This window comes from Hyperolius riggenbachi, chromosome 4 (genome assembly GCF_040937935.1).
Source record: "Hyperolius riggenbachi isolate aHypRig1 chromosome 4, aHypRig1.pri, whole genome shotgun sequence".
Lineage (NCBI taxonomy): Eukaryota > Metazoa > Chordata > Amphibia > Anura > Hyperoliidae > Hyperolius > Hyperolius riggenbachi.
Window position 1 is genome coordinate 360355285 of NC_090649.1, and position 15670 is coordinate 360370954.

Below are 15670 nucleotides of genomic sequence, written 5' to 3' on the forward strand. Positions count from 1 at the left end.
GGGTCAGTCGAAACAACTGTGGGTGATCTGAGATTGATTAGCCAGTGATATCTAAAAAAAAAAGGTTGGCAGAAGATTCTAGGTTAGGGCTGTAGGCTAAAGCATAAACTCAGTAAATTGCAGATTATAAACACATTTATGAACAGCTGACTCTGTCACAAGAGTCAAACTTACCACACTGGCGGCAGGCTCCTTTGCATATATTCAAATGAGCACCCGCCAAACCAGGTTCCACGCTCAACGTGATACATTTTTGCTGCTATTATTATACTTGCAAAGAAACCCCAGAAGGCTGGGGCAATCAAAAATTGGAAATACAACTGTTTTCTTTCTCTCCACGGAAATCTTTAGTAAAAGGCGAAAGATTTGTACGTTCTGAAGAGAAAACAGAGCATAACCCAATGTAAGGCTATTCTCTCGGGTGGCTCCAGGGTCAGTCGAAACAACTGTGGGTGATCTGAGATTGATTAGCCAGTGATATCTAAAAAAAAAAGGTTGGCAGAAGATTCTAGGTTAGGGCTGTAGGCTAAAGCATAAACTCAGTAAATTGCAGATTATAAACACATTTATGAACAGCTGACTCTGTCACAAGAGTCAAACTTACCACACTGGCGGCAGGCTCCTTTGCATATATTCAAATGAGCACCCGCCAAACCAGGTTCCACGCTCAACGTGATACATTTTTGCTGCTATTATTATACTTGCAAAGAAACCCCAGAAGGCTGGGGCAATCAAAAATTGGAAATACAACTCAGTTTTCTTTCTCTCCACGGAAATCTTTAGTAAAAGGCGAAAGATTTGTACGTTCTGAAGAGAAAACAGAGCATAACCCAATGTAAGGCTATTCTCTCGGGTGGCTCCAGGGTCAGTCGAAACAACTGTGGGTGATCTGAGATTGATTAGCCAGTGATATCTAAAAAAAAAAAGGTTGGCAGAAGATTCTAGGTTAGGGCTGTAGGCTAAAGCATAAACTCAGTAAATTGCAGATTATAAACACATTTATGAACAGCTGACTCTGTCACAAGAGTCAAACTTACCACACTGGCGGCAGGCTCCTTTGCATATATTCAAATGAGCACCCGCCAAACCAGGTTCCACGCTCAACGTGATACATTTTTGCTGCTATTATTATACTTGCAAAGAAACCCCAGAAGGCTGGGGCAATCAAAAATTGGAAATACAACTCAGTTTTCTTTCTCTCCACGGAAATCTTTAGTAAAAGGCGAAAGATTTGTACGTTCTGAAGAGAAAACAGAGCATAACCCAATGTAAGGCTATTCTCTCGGGTGGCTCCAGGGTCAGTCGAAACAACTGTGGGTGATCTGAGATTGATTAGCCAGTGATATCTAAAAAAAAAAGGTTGGCAGAAGATTCTAGGTTAGGGCTGTAGGCTAAAGCATAAACTCAGTAAATTGCAGATTATAAACACATTTATGAACAGCTGACTCTGTCACAAGAGTCAAACTTACCACACTGGCGGCAGGCTCCTTTGCATATATTCAAATGAGCACCCGCCAAACCAGGTTCCACGCTCAACGTGATACATTTTTGCTGCTATTATTATACTTGCAAAGAAACCCCAGAAGGCTGGGGCAATCAAAAATTGGAAATACAACTGTTTTCTTTCTCTCCACGGAAATCTTTAGTAAAAGGCGAAAGATTTGTACGCTCTGAAGAGAAAACAGAGCATAACCCAATGTAAGGCTATTCTCTCGGGTGGCTCCAGGGTCAGTCGAAACAACTGTGGGTGATCTGAGATTGATTAGCCAGTGATATCTAAAAAAAAAAGGATGGCAGAAGATTCTAGGTTAGGGCTGTAGGCTAAAGCATAAACTCAGTAAATTGCAGATTATAAACACATTTATGAACAGCTGACTCTGTCACAAGAGTCAAACTTACCACACTGGCGGCAGGCTCCTTTGCATATATTCAAATGAGCACCCGCCAAACCAGGTTCCACGCTCAACGTGATACATATTTGCTGCTATCATTATACTTGCAAAGAAACCCCAGAAGGCTGGGGCAATCAAAAATTGGAAATACAACTCAGTTTTCTTTCTCTCCACGGAAATCTTTAGTAAAAGGCGAAAGATTTGTACGTTCTGAAGAGAAAACAGAGCATAACCCAATGTAAGGCTATTCTCTCGGGTGGCTCCAGGGTCAGTCGAAACAACTGTGGGTGATCTGAGATTGATTAGCCAGTGATATCTAAAAAAAAAAAAGGTTGGCAGAAGATTCTAGGTTAGGGCTGTAGGCTAAAGCATAAACTCAGTAAATTGCAGATTATAAACACATTTATGAACAGCTGACTCTGTCACAAGAGTCAAACTTACCACACTGGCGGCAGGCTCCTTTGCATATATTCAAATGAGCACCCGCCAAACCAGGTTCCACGCTCAACGTGATACATTTTTGCTGCTATTATTATACTTGCAAAGAAACCCCAGAAGGCTGGGGCAATCAAAAATTGGAAATACAACTCAGTTTTCTTTCTCTCCACGGAAATCTTTAGTAAAAGGCGAAAGATTTGTACGTTCTGAAGAGAAAACAGAGCATAACCCAATGTAAGGCTATTCTCTCGGGTGGCTCCAGGGTCAGTCGAAACAACTGTGGGTGATCTGAGATTGATTAGCCAGTGATATCTAAAAAAAAAAGGTTGGCAGAAGATTCTAGGTTAGGGCTGTAGGCTAAAGCATAAACTCAGTAAATTGCAGATTATAAACACATTTATGAACAGCTGACTCTGTCACAAGAGTCAAACTTACCACACTGGCGGCAGGCTCCTTTGCATATATTCAAATGAGCACCCGCCAAACCAGGTTCCACGCTCAACGTGATACATTTTTGCTGCTATTATTATACTTGCAAAGAAACCCCAGAAGGCTGGGGCAATCAAAAATTGGAAATACAACTCAGTTTTCTTTCTCTCCACGGAAATCTTTAGTAAAAGGCGAAAGATTTGTACGTTCTGAAGAGAAAACAGAGCATAACCCAATGTAAGGCTATTCTCTCGGGTGGCTCCAGGGTCAGTCGAAACAACTGTGGGTGATCTGAGATTGATTAGCCAGTGATATCTAAAAAAAAAAGGTTGGCAGAAGATTCTAGGTTAGGGCTGTAGGCTAAAGCATAAACTCAGTAAATTGCAGATTATAAACACATTTATGAACAGCTGACTCTGTCACAAGAGTCAAACTTACCACACTGGCGGCAGGCTCCTTTGCATATATTCAAATGAGCACCCGCCAAACCAGGTTCCACGCTCAACGTGATACATTTTTGCTGCTATTATTATACTTGCAAAGAAACCCCAGAAGGCTGGGGCAATCAAAAATTGGAAATACAACTCAGTTTTCTTTCTCTCCACGGAAATCTTCAGTAAAAGGCGAAAGATTTGTACATTCTGAAGAGAAAACAGAGCATAACCCAATGTAAGGCTATTCTCTCGGGTGGCTCCAGGGTCAGTCGAAACAACTGTGGGTGATCTGAGATTGATTAGCCAGTGATATCTAAAAAAAAAAGGTTGGCAGAAGATTCTAGGTTAGGGCTGTAGGCTAAAGCATAAACTCAGTAAATTGCAGATTATAAACACATTTATGAACAGCTGACTCTGTCACAAGAGTCAAACTTACCACACTGGCGGCAGGCTCCTTTGCATATATTCAAATGAGCACCCGCCAAACCAGGTTCCACGCTCAACGTGATACATATTTGCTGCTATTATTATACTTGCAAAGAAACCCCAGAAGGCTGGGGCAATCAAAAATTGGAAATACAACTCAGTTTTCTTTCTCTCCACGGAAATCTTTAGTAAAAGGCGAAAGATTTGTACGTTCTGAAGAGAAAACAGAGCATAACCCAATGTAAGGCTATTCTCTCGGGTGGCTCCAGGGTCAGTCGAAACAACTGTGGGTGATCTGAGATTGATTAGCCAGTGATATCTAAAAAAAAAAGGTTGGCAGAAGATCCTAGGTTAGGGCTGTAGGCTAAAGCATAAACTCAGTAAATTGCAGATTATAAACACATTTATGAACAGCTGACTCTGTCACAAGAGTCAAACTTACCACACTGGCGGCAGGCTCCTTTGCATATATTCAAATGAGCACCCGCCAAACCAGGTTCCACGCTCAACGTGATACATTTTTGCTGCTATTATTATACTTGCAAAGAAACCCCAGAAGGCTGGGGCAATCAAAAATTGGAAATACAACTCAGTTTTCTTTCTCTCCACGGAATTCTTTAGTAAAAGGCGAAAGATTTGTACGTTCTGAAGAGAAAACAGAGCATAACCCAATGTAAGGCTATTCTCTCGGGTGGCTCCAGGAGCAGTCGAAACAACTGTGGGTGATCTGAGATTGATTAGCCAGTGATATCTAAAAAAAAAGGTTGGCAGAAGATTCTAGGTTAGGGCTGTAGGCTAAAGCATAAACTCAGTAAATTGCAGATTATAAATACATTTATGAACAGCTGACTCTGTCACAAGAGTCAAACTTACCACACTGGCGGCAGGCTCCTTTGCATATATTCAAATGAGCACCCGCCAAACCAGGTTCCACGCTCAACGTGATACATTTTTGCTGCTATTATTATACTTGCAAAGAAACCCCAGAAGGCTGGGGCAATCAAAAATTGGAAATACAACTCAGTTTTCTTTCTCTCCACGGAAATCTTTAGTAAAAGGCGAAAGATTTGTACGTTCTGAAGAGAAAACAGAGCATAACCCAATGTAAGGCTATTCTCTCGGGTGGCTCCAGGGGCAGTCGAAACAACTGTGGGTGATCTGAGATTGATTAGCCAGTGATATCTAAAAAAAAAGGTTGGCAGAAGATTCTAGGTTAGGGCTGTAGGCTAAAGCATAAACTCAGTAAATTGCAGATTATAAACACATTTATGAACAGCTGACTCTGTCACAAGAGTCAAACTTACCACACTGGCGGCAGGCTCCTTTGCATATATTCAAATGAGCACCCGCCAAACCAGGTTCCACGCTCAACGTGATACATTTTTGCTGCTATTATTATACTTGCAAAGAAACCCCAGAAGGCTGGGGCAATCAAAAATTGGAAATACAACTCAGTTTTCTTTCTCTCCACGGAAATTTTTAGTAAAAGGCAAAAGATTTGTACGTTCTGAAGAGAAAACCGAGCATAACCCAATGTAAGGCTATTCTCTCGGGTGGCTCCAGGAGCAGTCGAAACAACTGTGGGTGATCTGAGATTGATTAGCCAGTGATATCTAAAAAAAAAAGGTTGGCAGAAGATTCTAGGTTAGGGCTGTAGGCTAAAGCATAAACTCAGTAAATTGCAGATTATAAACACATTTATGAACAGCTGACTCTGTCACAAGAGTCAAACTTACCACACTGGCGGCAGGCTCCTTTGCATATATTCAAATGAGCACCCGCCAAACCAGGTTCCACGCTCAACGTGATACATTTTTGCTGCTATTATTATACTTGCAAAGAAACCCCAGAAGGCTGGGGCAATCAAAAGTTGGAAATACAACTCAGTTTTCTTTCTCTCCACGGAAATCTTTAGTAAAAGGCGAAAGATTTGTACGTTCTGAAGAGAAAACAGAGCATAACCCAATGTAAGGCTATTCTCTCGGGTGGCTCCAGGGTCAGTCGAAACAACTGTGGGTGATCTGAGATTGATTAGCCAGTGATATCTAAAAAAAAAAGGTTGGCAGAAGATTCTAGGTTAGGGCTGTAGGCTAAAGCATAAACTCAGTAAATTGCAGATTATAAACACATTTATGAACAGCTGACTCTGTCACAAGAGTCAAACTTACCACACTGGCGGCAGGCTCCTTTGCATATGTTCAAATGAGCACCCGCCAAACCAGGTTCCACGCTCAACGTGATACATTTTTGCTGCTGTTATTATACTTGCAAAGAAACCCCAGAAGGCTGGGGCAATCAAAAATTGGAAATACAACTCAGTTTTCTTTCTCTCCACGGAAATCTTTAGTAAAAGGCGAAAGATTTGTACGTTCTGAAGAGAAAACAGAGCATAACCCAATGTAAGGCTATTCTCTCGGGTGGCTCCAGGGTCAGTCGAAACAACTGTGGGTGATCTGAGATTGATTAGCCAGTGATATCTAAAAAAAAAAGGTTGGCAGAAGATTCTAGGTTAGGGCTGTAGGCTAAAGCATAAACTCAGTAAATTGCAGATTATAAACACATTTATGAACAGCTGACTCTGTCACAAGAGTCAAACTTACCACACTGGCGGCAGGCTCCTTTGCATATATTCAAATGAGCACCCGCCAAACCAGGTTCCACGCTCAACGTTATACATTTTTGCTGCTATTATTATACTTGCAAAGAAACCCCAGAAGGCTGGGGCAATCAAAAAATGGAAATACAACTAAGTTTTCTTTCTCTCCACGGAAATCTTTAGTAAAAGGCGAAAGATTTGTACGTTCTGAAGAGAAAACAGAGCATAACCCAATGTAAGGCTATTCTCTCGGGTGGCTCCAGGGTCAGTCGAAACAACTGTGGGTGATCTGAGATTGATTAGCCAGTGATATCTAAAAAAAAAAAAGGTTGGCAGAAGATTCTAGGTTAGGGCTGTAGGCTAAAGCATAAACTCAGTAAATTGCAGATTATAAACACATTTATGAACAGCTGACTCTGTCACAAGAGTCAAACTTACCACACTGGCGGCAGGCTCCTTTGCATATATTCAAATGAGCACCCGCCAAACCAGGTTCCACGCTCAACGTGATACATTTTTGCTGCTATTATTATACTTGCACAGAAACCCCAGAAGGCTGGGGCAATCAAAAATTGGAAATACAACTCAGTTTTTTTCTCTCCACGGAAATCTTTAGTAAAAGGCGAAAGATTTGTATGTTCTGAAGAGAAAACAGAGCATAACCCAATGTAAGGCTATTCTCTCGGGTGGCTCCAGGGTCAGTCGAAACAACTGTGGGTGATCTGAGATTGATTAGCCAGTGATATCTAAAAAAAAAGGTTGGCAGAAGATTCTAGGTTAGGGCTGTAGGCTAAAGCATAAACTCAGTAAATTGCAGATTATAAACACATTTATGAACAGCTGACTCTGTCACAAGAGTCAAACTTACCACACTGGCGGCAGGCTCCTTTGCATATATTCAAATGAGCACCCGCCAAACCAGGTTCCACGCTCAACGTGATACATTTTTGCTGCTATTATTATACTTGCAAAGAAACCCCAGAAGGCTGGGGCAATCAAAAATTGGAAATACAACTCAGTTTTCTTTCTCTCCACGGAAATCTTTAGTAAAAGGCGAAAGATTTGTACGTTCTGAAGAGAAAACAGAGCATAACCCAATGTAAGGCTATTCTCTCGGGTGACTCCAGGGTCAGTCGAAACAACTGTGGGTGATCTGAGATTGATTAGCCAGTGATATCTAAAAAAAAAAGGTTGGCAGAAGATTCCAGGTTAGGGCTGTAGGCTAAAGCATAAACTCAGTAAATTGCAGATTATAAACACATTTATGAACAGCTGACTCTGTCACAAGAGTCAAACTTACCACACTGGCGGCAGGCTCCTTTGCATATATTCAAATGAGCACCCGCCAAACCAGGTTCCACGCTCAACGTGATCCATTTTTGCTGCTATTATTATACTTGCAAAGAAACCCCAGAAGGCTGGGGCAATCAAAAATTGGAAATACAACTCAGTTTTCTTTCTCTCCACGGAAATCTTTAGTAAAAGGCGAAAGATTTGTACGTTCTGAAGAGAAAACAGAGCATAACCCAATGTAAGGCTATTCTCTCGGGTGGCTCCAGGGTCAGTCGAAACAACTGTGGGTGATCTGAGATTGATTAGCCAGTGATATCTAAAAAAAAAAAGGTTGGCAGAAGATTCTAGGTTAGGGCTGTAGGATAAAGCATAAACTCAGTAAATTGCAGATTATAAACACATTTATGAACAGCTGACTCTGTCACAAGAGTCAAACTTACCACACTGGCGGCAGGCTCCTTTGCATATATTCAAATGAGCACCCGCCAAACCAGGTTCCACGCTCAACGTGATACATTTTTGCTGCTATTATTATACTTGCAAAGAAACCCTAGAAGGCTGGGGCAATCAAAAATTGGAAATACAACTCAGTTTTCTTTCTCTCCACGGAAATCTTTAGTAAAAGGCGAAAGATTTGTATGTTCTGAAGAGAAAACAGAGCATAACCCAATGTAAGGCTATTCTCTCGGGTGGCTCCAGGGTCAGTCGAAACAACTGTGGGTGATCTGAGATTGATTAGCCAGTGATATCTAAAAAAAAAGGTTGGCAGAAGATTCTAGGTTAGGGCTGTAGGCTAAAGCATAAACTCAGTAAATTGCAGATTATAAACACATTTATGAACAGCTGACTCTGTCACAAGAGTCAAACTTACCACACTGGCGGCAGGCTCCTTTGCATATATTCAAATGAGCACCCGCCAAACCAGGTTCCACGCTCAACGTGATACATTTTTGCTGCTATTATTATACTTGCAAAGAAACCCCAGAAGGCTGGGGCAATCAAAAATTGGAAATACAACTCAGTTTTCTTTCTCTCCACGGAAATCTTTAGTAAAAGGCGAAAGATTTGTACGTTCTGAAGAGAAAACAGAGCATAACCCAATGTAAGGCTATTCTCTCGGGTGGCTCCAGGGTCAGTCGAAACAACTGTGGGTGATCTGAGATTGATTAGCCAGTGATATCTAAAAAAAAAAGGTTGGCAGAAGATTCTAGGTTAGGGCTGTAGGCTAAAGCATAAACTCAGTAAATTGCAGATTATAAACACATTTATGAACAGCTGACTCTGTCACAAGAGTCAAACTTACCACACTGGCGGCAGGCTCCTTTGCATATATTCAAATGAGCACCCGCCAAACCAGGTTCCACGCTCAACGTGATACATTTTTGCTGCTATTATTATACTTGCAAAGAAACCCCAGAAGGCTGGGGCAATCAAAAATTGGAAATACAACTCAGTTTTCTTTCTCTCCACGGAAATCTTTAGTAAAAGGCGAAAGATTTGTACGTTCTGAAGAGAAAACAGAGCATAACCCAATGTAAGGCTATTCTCTCGGGTGGCTCCAGGGTCAGTCGAAACAACTGTGGGTGATCTGAGATTGATTAGCCAGTGATATCTAAAAAAAAAAGGTTGGCAGAAGATTCTAGGTTAGGGCTGTAGGCTAAAGCATAAACTCAGTAAATTGCAGATTATAAACACATTTATGAACAGCTGACTCTGTCACAAGAGTCAAACTTACCACACTGGCGGCAGGCTCCTTTGCATATATTCAAATGAGCACCCGCCAAACCAGGTTCCACGCTCAACGTGATACATTTTTGCTGCTATTATTATACTTGCAAAGAAACCCCAGAAGGCTGGGGCAATCAAAAATTGGAAATACAACTCAGTTTTCTTTCTCTCCACAGAAATCTTTAGTAAAAGGCGAAAGATTTGTACGTTCTGAAGAGAAAACAGAGCATAACCCAATGTAAGGCTATTCTCTCGGGTGGCTCCAGGGTCAGTCGAAACAACTGTGGGTGATCTGAGATTGATTAGCCAGTGATATCTAAAAAAAGAAGGTTGGCAGAAGATTCTAGGTTAGGGCTGTAGGCTAAAGCATAAACTCAGTAAATTGCAGATTATAAACACATTTATGAACAGCTGACTCTGTCACAAGAGTCAAACTTACCACACTGGCGGCAGGCTCCTTTGCATATATTCAAATGAGCACCCGCCAAACCATGTTCCACGCTCAACGTGATACATTTTTGCTGCTATTATTATACTTGCAAAGAAACCCCAGAAGGCTGGGGCAATCAAAAATTGGAAATACAACTCAGTTTTCTTTCTCTCCACGGAAATCTTTAGTAAAAGGCGAAAGATTTGTACGTTCTGAAGAGAAAACAGAGCATAACCCAATGTAAGGCTATTCTCTCGGGTGGCTCCAGGGTCAGTCGAAACAACTGTGGGTGATCTGAGATTGATTAGCCAGTGATATCTAAAAAAAAAAGGTTGGCAGAAGATTCTAGGTTAGGGCTGTAGGCTAAAGCATAAACTCAGTAAATTGCAGATTATAAACACATTTATGAACAGCTGACTCTGTCACAAGAGTCAAACTTACCACACTGGTGGCAGGCTCCTTTGCATATATTCAAATGAGCACCCACCAAACCAGGTTCCACGCTAAACGTGATACATTTTTGCTGCTATTATTATACTTGCAAAGAAACCCCAGAAGGCTGGGGCAATCAAAAATTGGAAATACAACTCAGTTTTCTTTCTCTCCACGGAAATCTTTAGTAAAAGGCGAAAGATTTGTACGTTCTGAAGAGAAAACAGAGCATAACCCAATGTAAGGCTATTCTCTCGGGTGGCTCCAGGGTCAGTCGAAACAACTGTGGGTGATCTGAGATTGATTAGCCAGTGATATCTAAAAAAAGAAGGTTGGCAGAAGATTCTAGGTTAGGGCTGTAGGCTAAAGCATAAACTCAGTAAATTGCAGATTATAAACACATTTATGAACAGCTGACTCTGTCACAAGAGTGAAACTTACCACACTGGCGGCAGGCTCCTTTGCATATATTCAAATGAGCACCCGCCAAACCAGGTTCCACGCTCAACGTGATACATATTTGCTGCTATTATTATACTTGCAAAGAAACCCCAGAAGGCTGTGCAATCAAAAATTGGAAATACAACTCAGTTTTCTTTCTCTCCACGGAAATCTTTAGTAAAAGGCGAAAGATTTGTACGTTCTGAAGAGAAAACAGAGCATAACCCAATGTAAGGCTATTCTCTCGGGTGGCTCCAGGGTCAGTCGAAACAACTGTGGGTGATCTGAGATTGATTAGCCAGTGATATCTAAAAAAAAAAGGTTGGCAGAAGATTCTAGGTTAGGGCTGTAGGCTAAAGCATAAACTCAGTAAATTGCAGATTATAAACACATTTATGAACAGCTGACTCTGTCACAAGAGTCAAACTTACCACACTGGCGGCAGGCTCCTTTGCATATATTCAAATGAGCACCCGCCAAACCAGGTTCCACGCTCAACGTGATACATTTTTGCTGCTATTATTATACTTGCAAAGAAACCCCAGAAGGCTGGGGCAATCAAAAATTGGAAATACAACTCAGTTTTCTTTCTCTCCACGGAAATCTTTAGTAAAAGGCGAAAGATTTGTACGTTCTGAAGAGAAAACAGAGCATAACCCAATGTAAGGCTATTCTCTCGGGTGGCTCCAGGGTCAGTCGAAACAACTGTGGGTGATCTGAGATTGATTAGCCAGTGATATCTAAAAAAAAAAGGTTGGCAGAAGATTCTAGGTTAGGGCTGTAGGCTAAAGCATAAACTCAGTAAATTGCAGATTATAAACACATTTATGAACAGCTGACTCTGTCACAAGAGTCAAACTTACCACACTGGCGGCAGGCTCCTTTGCATATATTCAAATGAGCACCCGCCAAACCAGGTTCCACGCTCAACGTGATACATCTTTGCTGCTATTATTATACTTGCAAAGAAACCCTAGAAGGCTGGGGCAATCAAAAATTGGAAATACAACTCAGTTTTCTTTCTCTCCACGGAAATCTTTAGTAAAAGGCGAAAGATTTGTATGTTCTGAAGAGAAAACAGAGCATAACCCAATGTAAGGCTATTCTCTCGGGTGGCTCCAGGGTCAGTCGAAACAACTGTGGGTGATCTGAGATTGATTAGCCAGTGATATCTAAAAAAAAAAGGTTGGCAGAAGATTCTAGGTTAGGGCTGTAGGCTAAAGCATAAACTCAGTAAATTGCAGATTATAAACACATTTATGAACAGCTGACTCTGTCACAAGAGTCAAACTTACCACACTGGCGGCAGGCTCCTTTGCATATATTCAAATGAGCACCCGCCAAACCAGGTTCCACGCTCAACGTGATACATTTTTGCTGCTATTATTATACTTGCAAAGAAACCCCAGAAGGCTGGGGCAATCAAAAATTGGAAATACAACTCAGTTTTCTTTCTCTCCACGGAAATCTTTAGTAAAAGGCGAAAGATTTGTACGTTCTGAAGAGAAAACAGAGCATAACCCAATGTAAGGCTATTCTCTCGGGTGGCTCCAGGGTCAGTCGAAACAACTGTGGGTGATCTGAGATTGATTAGCCAGTGATATCTAAAAAAAAAAGGTTGGCAAAAGATTCTAGGTTAGGGCTGTAGGCTAAAGCATAAACTCAGTAAATTGCAGATTATAAACACATTTATGAACAGCTGACTCTGTCACAAGAGTCAAACTTACCACACTGGCGGCAGGCTCCTTTGCATATATTCAAATGAGCACCCGCCAAACCAGGTTCCACGCTCAACGTGATACATTTTTGCTGCTATTATTATACTTGCAAAGAAACCCCAGAAGGCTGGGGCAATCAAAAATTGGAAATACAACTCAGTTTTCTTTCTCTCCACGGAAATCTTTAGTAAAAGGCGAAAGATTTGTACGTTCTGAAGAGAAAACAGAGCATAACCCAATGTAAGGCTATTCTCTCGGGTGGCTCCAGGGTCAGTCGAAACAACTGTGGGTGATCTGAGATTGATTAGCCAGTGATATCTAAAAAAAAAAGGTTGGCAGAAGATTCTAGGTTAGGGCTGTAGGCTAAAGCATAAACTCAGTAAATTGCAGATTATAAACACATTTATGAACAGCTGACTCTGTCACAAGAGTCAAACTTACCACACTGGCGGCAGGCTCCTTTGCATATATTCAAATGAGCACCCGCCAAACCAGGTTCCACGCTCAACGTGATACATTTTTGCTGCTATTATTATACTTGCAAAGAAACCCCAGAAGGCTGGGGCAATCAAAAATTGGAAATACAACTCAGTTTTCTTTCTCTCCACGGAAATCTTTAGTAAAAGGCGAAAGATTTGTACGTTCTGAAGAGAAAACAGAGCATAACCCAATGTAAGGCTATTCTCTCGGGTGGCTCCAGGGTCAGTCGAAACAACTGTGGGTGATCTGAGATTGATTAGCCAGTGATATCTAAAAAAAAAGGTTGGCAGAAGATTCTAGGTTAGGGCTGTAGGCTAAAGCATAAACTCAGTAAATTGCAGATTATAAACACATTTATGAACAGCTGACTCTGTCACAAGAGTCAAACTTACCACACTGGCGGCAGGCTCCTTTGCATATATTCAAATGAGCACCCGCCAAACCAGGTTCCACGCTCAACGTGATACATTTTTGCTGCTATTATTATACTTGCAAAGAAACCCCAGAAGGCTGGGGCAATCAAAAATTGGAAATACAACTCAGTTTTCTTTCTCTCCACGGAAATCTTTAGTAAAAGGCGAAAGATTTGTACGTTCTGAAGAGAAAACAGAGCATAACCCAATGTAAGGCTATTCTCTCGGGTGGCTCCAGGGTCAGTCGAAACAACTGTGGGTGATCTGAGATTGATTAGCCAGTGATATCTAAAAAAAAAAGGTTGGCAAAAGATTCTAGGTTAGGGCTGTAGGCTAAAGCATAAACTCAGTAAATTGCAGATTATAAACACATTTATGAACAGCTGACTCTGTCACAAGAGTCAAACTTACCACACTGGCGGCAGGCTCCTTTGCATATATTCAAATGAGCACCCGCCAAACCAGGTTCCACGCTCAACGTGATACATTTTTGCTGCTATTATTATACTTGCAAAGAAACCCCAGAAGGCTGGGGCAATCAAAAATTGGAAATACAACTCAGTTTTCTTTCTCTCCACGGAAATCTTTAGTAAAAGGCGAAAGATTTGTACGTTCTGAAGAGAAAACAGAGCATAACCCAATGTAAGGCTATTCTCTCGGGTGGCTCCAGGGTCAGTCGAAACAACTGTGGGTGATCTGAGATTGATTAGCCAGTGATATCTAAAAAAAAAAGGTTGGCAGAAGATTCTAGGTTAGGGCTGTAGGCTAAAGCATAAACTCAGTAAATTGCAGATTATAAACACATTTATGAACAGCTGACTCTGTCACAAGAGTCAAACTTACCACACTGGCGGCAGGCTCCTTTGCATATATTCAAATGAGCACCCGCCAAACCAGGTTCCACGCTCAACGTGATACATTTTTGCTGCTATTATTATACTTGCAAAGAAACCCCAGAAGGCTGGGGCAATCAAAAATTGGAAATACAACTCAGTTTTCTTTCTCTCCACGGAAATCTTTAGTAAAAGGCGAAAGATTTGTACGTTCTGAAGAGAAAACAGAGCATAACCCAATGTAAGGCTATTCTCTCGGGTGGCTCCAGGGTCAGTCGAAACAACTGTGGGTGATCTGAGATTGATTAGCCAGTGATATCTAAAAAAAAAAGGTTGGCAGAAGATTCTAGGTTAGGGCTGTAGGCTAAAGCATAAACTCAGTAAATTGCAGATTATAAACACATTTATGAACAGCTGACTCTGTCACAAGAGTCAAACTTACCACACTGGCGGCAGGCTCCTTTGCATATATTCAAATGAGCACCCGCCAAACCAGGTTCCACGCTCAACGAGATACATTTTTGCTGCTATTATTATACTTGCAAAGAAACCCCAGAAGGCTGGGGCAATCAAAAATTGGAAATACAACTCAGTTTTCTTTCTCTCCACGGAAATCTTTAGTAAAAGGCGAAAGATTTGTACGTTCTGAAGAGAAAACAGAGCATAACCCAATGTAAGGCTATTCTCTCGGGTGGCTCCAGGGTCAGTCGAAACAACTGTGGGTGATCTGAGATTGATTAGCCAGTGATATCTAAAAAAAAAAGGTTGGCAGAAGATTCTAGGTTAGGGCTGTAGGCTAAAGCATAAACTCAGTAAATTGCAGATTATAAACACATTTATGAACAGCTGACTCTGTCACAAGAGTCAAACTTACCACACTGGCGGCAGGCTCCTTTGCATATATTCAAATGAGCACCCGCCAAACCAGGTTCCACGCTCAACGTGATCCATTTTTGCTGCTATTATTATACTTGCAAAGAAACCCCAGAAGGCTGGGGCAATCAAAAATTGGAAATACAACTCAGTTTTCTTTCTCTCCACGGAAATCTTTAGTAAAAGGCGAAAGATTTGTACGTTCTGAAGAGAAAACAGAGCATAACCCAATGTAAGGCTATTCTCTCGGGTGGCTCCAGGGTCAGTCGAAACAACTGTGGGTGATCTGAGATTGATTAGCCAGTGATATCTAAAAAAAAAAGGTTGGCAGAAGATTCTAGGTTAGGGCTGTAGGCTAAAGCATAAACTCAGTAAATTGCAGATTATAAACACATTTATGAACAGCTGACTCTGTCACAAGAGTCAAACTTACCACACTGGCGGCAGGCTCCTTTGCATATATTCAAATGAGCACCCGCCAAACCAGGTTCCACGCTCAACGTGATACATTTTTGCTGCTATTATTATACTTGCAAAGAAACCCTAGAAGGCTGGGGCAATCAAAAATTGGAAATACAACTCAGTTTTCTTTCTCTCCACGGAAATCTTTAGTAAAAGGCGAAAGATTTGTATGTTCTGAAGAGAAAACAGAGCATAACCCAATGTAAGGCTATTCTCTCGGGTGGCTCCAGGGTCAGTCGAAACAACTGTGGGTGATCTGAGATTGATTAGCCAGTGATATCTAAAAAAAAAGGTTGGCAGAAGATTCTAGGTTAGGGCTGTAGGCTAAAGCATAAACTCAGTAAATTGCAGA

General features: G+C 41.4%; 36 non-coding genes across 36 annotated transcripts; all 36 read right to left on the reverse strand.

The window, feature by feature from the left end:
• Nucleotides 1-280: 280 nt before the first annotated feature.
• Nucleotides 281-395, reverse strand: LOC137505419 (U5 spliceosomal RNA). Its single transcript, XR_011020034.1, has one exon. It is a non-coding gene; the product is annotated as a U5 spliceosomal RNA (small nuclear RNA).
• A 315-nt stretch (nt 396-710) lies between these two features.
• On the reverse strand, nt 711-827 carry LOC137504900 (U5 spliceosomal RNA). The gene has a single exon (XR_011019527.1). It is a non-coding gene; the product is annotated as a U5 spliceosomal RNA (small nuclear RNA).
• Nucleotides 828-1143: 316 nt separating this feature from the next.
• LOC137504901 (U5 spliceosomal RNA) lies at nt 1144-1260 on the reverse strand. The gene has a single exon (XR_011019528.1). It is a non-coding gene; the product is annotated as a U5 spliceosomal RNA (small nuclear RNA).
• Nucleotides 1261-1575: 315 nt separating this feature from the next.
• Nucleotides 1576-1690, reverse strand: LOC137505427 (U5 spliceosomal RNA). Its single transcript, XR_011020042.1, has one exon. It is a non-coding gene; the product is annotated as a U5 spliceosomal RNA (small nuclear RNA).
• Nucleotides 1691-2005: 315 nt separating this feature from the next.
• Nucleotides 2006-2122, reverse strand: LOC137504903 (U5 spliceosomal RNA). Its single transcript, XR_011019529.1, has one exon. It is a non-coding gene; the product is annotated as a U5 spliceosomal RNA (small nuclear RNA).
• A 317-nt stretch (nt 2123-2439) lies between these two features.
• Nucleotides 2440-2556, reverse strand: LOC137504904 (U5 spliceosomal RNA). The gene has a single exon (XR_011019530.1). It is a non-coding gene; the product is annotated as a U5 spliceosomal RNA (small nuclear RNA).
• Nucleotides 2557-2871: 315 nt separating this feature from the next.
• Nucleotides 2872-2988, reverse strand: LOC137504905 (U5 spliceosomal RNA). The gene has a single exon (XR_011019531.1). It is a non-coding gene; the product is annotated as a U5 spliceosomal RNA (small nuclear RNA).
• Nucleotides 2989-3303: 315 nt separating this feature from the next.
• LOC137505424 (U5 spliceosomal RNA) lies at nt 3304-3420 on the reverse strand. The gene has a single exon (XR_011020039.1). It is a non-coding gene; the product is annotated as a U5 spliceosomal RNA (small nuclear RNA).
• A 315-nt stretch (nt 3421-3735) lies between these two features.
• LOC137504906 (U5 spliceosomal RNA) lies at nt 3736-3852 on the reverse strand. Its single transcript, XR_011019532.1, has one exon. It is a non-coding gene; the product is annotated as a U5 spliceosomal RNA (small nuclear RNA).
• A 315-nt stretch (nt 3853-4167) lies between these two features.
• On the reverse strand, nt 4168-4284 carry LOC137505395 (U5 spliceosomal RNA). The gene has a single exon (XR_011020012.1). It is a non-coding gene; the product is annotated as a U5 spliceosomal RNA (small nuclear RNA).
• Nucleotides 4285-4598: 314 nt separating this feature from the next.
• On the reverse strand, nt 4599-4715 carry LOC137504907 (U5 spliceosomal RNA). Its single transcript, XR_011019533.1, has one exon. It is a non-coding gene; the product is annotated as a U5 spliceosomal RNA (small nuclear RNA).
• Nucleotides 4716-5029: 314 nt separating this feature from the next.
• Nucleotides 5030-5146, reverse strand: LOC137505394 (U5 spliceosomal RNA). The gene has a single exon (XR_011020011.1). It is a non-coding gene; the product is annotated as a U5 spliceosomal RNA (small nuclear RNA).
• A 315-nt stretch (nt 5147-5461) lies between these two features.
• Nucleotides 5462-5578, reverse strand: LOC137505340 (U5 spliceosomal RNA). The gene has a single exon (XR_011019959.1). It is a non-coding gene; the product is annotated as a U5 spliceosomal RNA (small nuclear RNA).
• Nucleotides 5579-5893: 315 nt separating this feature from the next.
• Nucleotides 5894-6010, reverse strand: LOC137504908 (U5 spliceosomal RNA). Its single transcript, XR_011019534.1, has one exon. It is a non-coding gene; the product is annotated as a U5 spliceosomal RNA (small nuclear RNA).
• A 316-nt stretch (nt 6011-6326) lies between these two features.
• LOC137505388 (U5 spliceosomal RNA) lies at nt 6327-6442 on the reverse strand. Its single transcript, XR_011020005.1, has one exon. It is a non-coding gene; the product is annotated as a U5 spliceosomal RNA (small nuclear RNA).
• Nucleotides 6443-6759: 317 nt separating this feature from the next.
• On the reverse strand, nt 6760-6875 carry LOC137505406 (U5 spliceosomal RNA). Its single transcript, XR_011020023.1, has one exon. It is a non-coding gene; the product is annotated as a U5 spliceosomal RNA (small nuclear RNA).
• A 314-nt stretch (nt 6876-7189) lies between these two features.
• Nucleotides 7190-7306, reverse strand: LOC137504909 (U5 spliceosomal RNA). Its single transcript, XR_011019535.1, has one exon. It is a non-coding gene; the product is annotated as a U5 spliceosomal RNA (small nuclear RNA).
• A 315-nt stretch (nt 7307-7621) lies between these two features.
• Nucleotides 7622-7738, reverse strand: LOC137504910 (U5 spliceosomal RNA). Its single transcript, XR_011019536.1, has one exon. It is a non-coding gene; the product is annotated as a U5 spliceosomal RNA (small nuclear RNA).
• Nucleotides 7739-8054: 316 nt separating this feature from the next.
• Nucleotides 8055-8171, reverse strand: LOC137505400 (U5 spliceosomal RNA). Its single transcript, XR_011020017.1, has one exon. It is a non-coding gene; the product is annotated as a U5 spliceosomal RNA (small nuclear RNA).
• A 314-nt stretch (nt 8172-8485) lies between these two features.
• LOC137504912 (U5 spliceosomal RNA) lies at nt 8486-8602 on the reverse strand. The gene has a single exon (XR_011019538.1). It is a non-coding gene; the product is annotated as a U5 spliceosomal RNA (small nuclear RNA).
• Nucleotides 8603-8917: 315 nt separating this feature from the next.
• Nucleotides 8918-9034, reverse strand: LOC137504913 (U5 spliceosomal RNA). The gene has a single exon (XR_011019539.1). It is a non-coding gene; the product is annotated as a U5 spliceosomal RNA (small nuclear RNA).
• Nucleotides 9035-9349: 315 nt separating this feature from the next.
• Nucleotides 9350-9466, reverse strand: LOC137505350 (U5 spliceosomal RNA). Its single transcript, XR_011019968.1, has one exon. It is a non-coding gene; the product is annotated as a U5 spliceosomal RNA (small nuclear RNA).
• A 315-nt stretch (nt 9467-9781) lies between these two features.
• Nucleotides 9782-9898, reverse strand: LOC137504914 (U5 spliceosomal RNA). Its single transcript, XR_011019540.1, has one exon. It is a non-coding gene; the product is annotated as a U5 spliceosomal RNA (small nuclear RNA).
• A 315-nt stretch (nt 9899-10213) lies between these two features.
• Nucleotides 10214-10330, reverse strand: LOC137504915 (U5 spliceosomal RNA). Its single transcript, XR_011019541.1, has one exon. It is a non-coding gene; the product is annotated as a U5 spliceosomal RNA (small nuclear RNA).
• Nucleotides 10331-10646: 316 nt separating this feature from the next.
• Nucleotides 10647-10761, reverse strand: LOC137505364 (U5 spliceosomal RNA). The gene has a single exon (XR_011019981.1). It is a non-coding gene; the product is annotated as a U5 spliceosomal RNA (small nuclear RNA).
• Nucleotides 10762-11076: 315 nt separating this feature from the next.
• Nucleotides 11077-11193, reverse strand: LOC137504916 (U5 spliceosomal RNA). Its single transcript, XR_011019542.1, has one exon. It is a non-coding gene; the product is annotated as a U5 spliceosomal RNA (small nuclear RNA).
• A 315-nt stretch (nt 11194-11508) lies between these two features.
• LOC137505401 (U5 spliceosomal RNA) lies at nt 11509-11625 on the reverse strand. Its single transcript, XR_011020018.1, has one exon. It is a non-coding gene; the product is annotated as a U5 spliceosomal RNA (small nuclear RNA).
• Nucleotides 11626-11940: 315 nt separating this feature from the next.
• On the reverse strand, nt 11941-12057 carry LOC137504917 (U5 spliceosomal RNA). Its single transcript, XR_011019543.1, has one exon. It is a non-coding gene; the product is annotated as a U5 spliceosomal RNA (small nuclear RNA).
• Nucleotides 12058-12372: 315 nt separating this feature from the next.
• LOC137504919 (U5 spliceosomal RNA) lies at nt 12373-12489 on the reverse strand. Its single transcript, XR_011019544.1, has one exon. It is a non-coding gene; the product is annotated as a U5 spliceosomal RNA (small nuclear RNA).
• A 315-nt stretch (nt 12490-12804) lies between these two features.
• Nucleotides 12805-12921, reverse strand: LOC137504920 (U5 spliceosomal RNA). The gene has a single exon (XR_011019545.1). It is a non-coding gene; the product is annotated as a U5 spliceosomal RNA (small nuclear RNA).
• Nucleotides 12922-13235: 314 nt separating this feature from the next.
• LOC137504921 (U5 spliceosomal RNA) lies at nt 13236-13352 on the reverse strand. The gene has a single exon (XR_011019546.1). It is a non-coding gene; the product is annotated as a U5 spliceosomal RNA (small nuclear RNA).
• A 315-nt stretch (nt 13353-13667) lies between these two features.
• On the reverse strand, nt 13668-13784 carry LOC137504922 (U5 spliceosomal RNA). Its single transcript, XR_011019547.1, has one exon. It is a non-coding gene; the product is annotated as a U5 spliceosomal RNA (small nuclear RNA).
• Nucleotides 13785-14099: 315 nt separating this feature from the next.
• Nucleotides 14100-14216, reverse strand: LOC137504924 (U5 spliceosomal RNA). The gene has a single exon (XR_011019549.1). It is a non-coding gene; the product is annotated as a U5 spliceosomal RNA (small nuclear RNA).
• Nucleotides 14217-14531: 315 nt separating this feature from the next.
• On the reverse strand, nt 14532-14648 carry LOC137504925 (U5 spliceosomal RNA). The gene has a single exon (XR_011019550.1). It is a non-coding gene; the product is annotated as a U5 spliceosomal RNA (small nuclear RNA).
• A 315-nt stretch (nt 14649-14963) lies between these two features.
• LOC137504926 (U5 spliceosomal RNA) lies at nt 14964-15080 on the reverse strand. The gene has a single exon (XR_011019551.1). It is a non-coding gene; the product is annotated as a U5 spliceosomal RNA (small nuclear RNA).
• Nucleotides 15081-15395: 315 nt separating this feature from the next.
• On the reverse strand, nt 15396-15512 carry LOC137505402 (U5 spliceosomal RNA). The gene has a single exon (XR_011020019.1). It is a non-coding gene; the product is annotated as a U5 spliceosomal RNA (small nuclear RNA).
• Nucleotides 15513-15670: the final 158 nt, after the last annotated feature.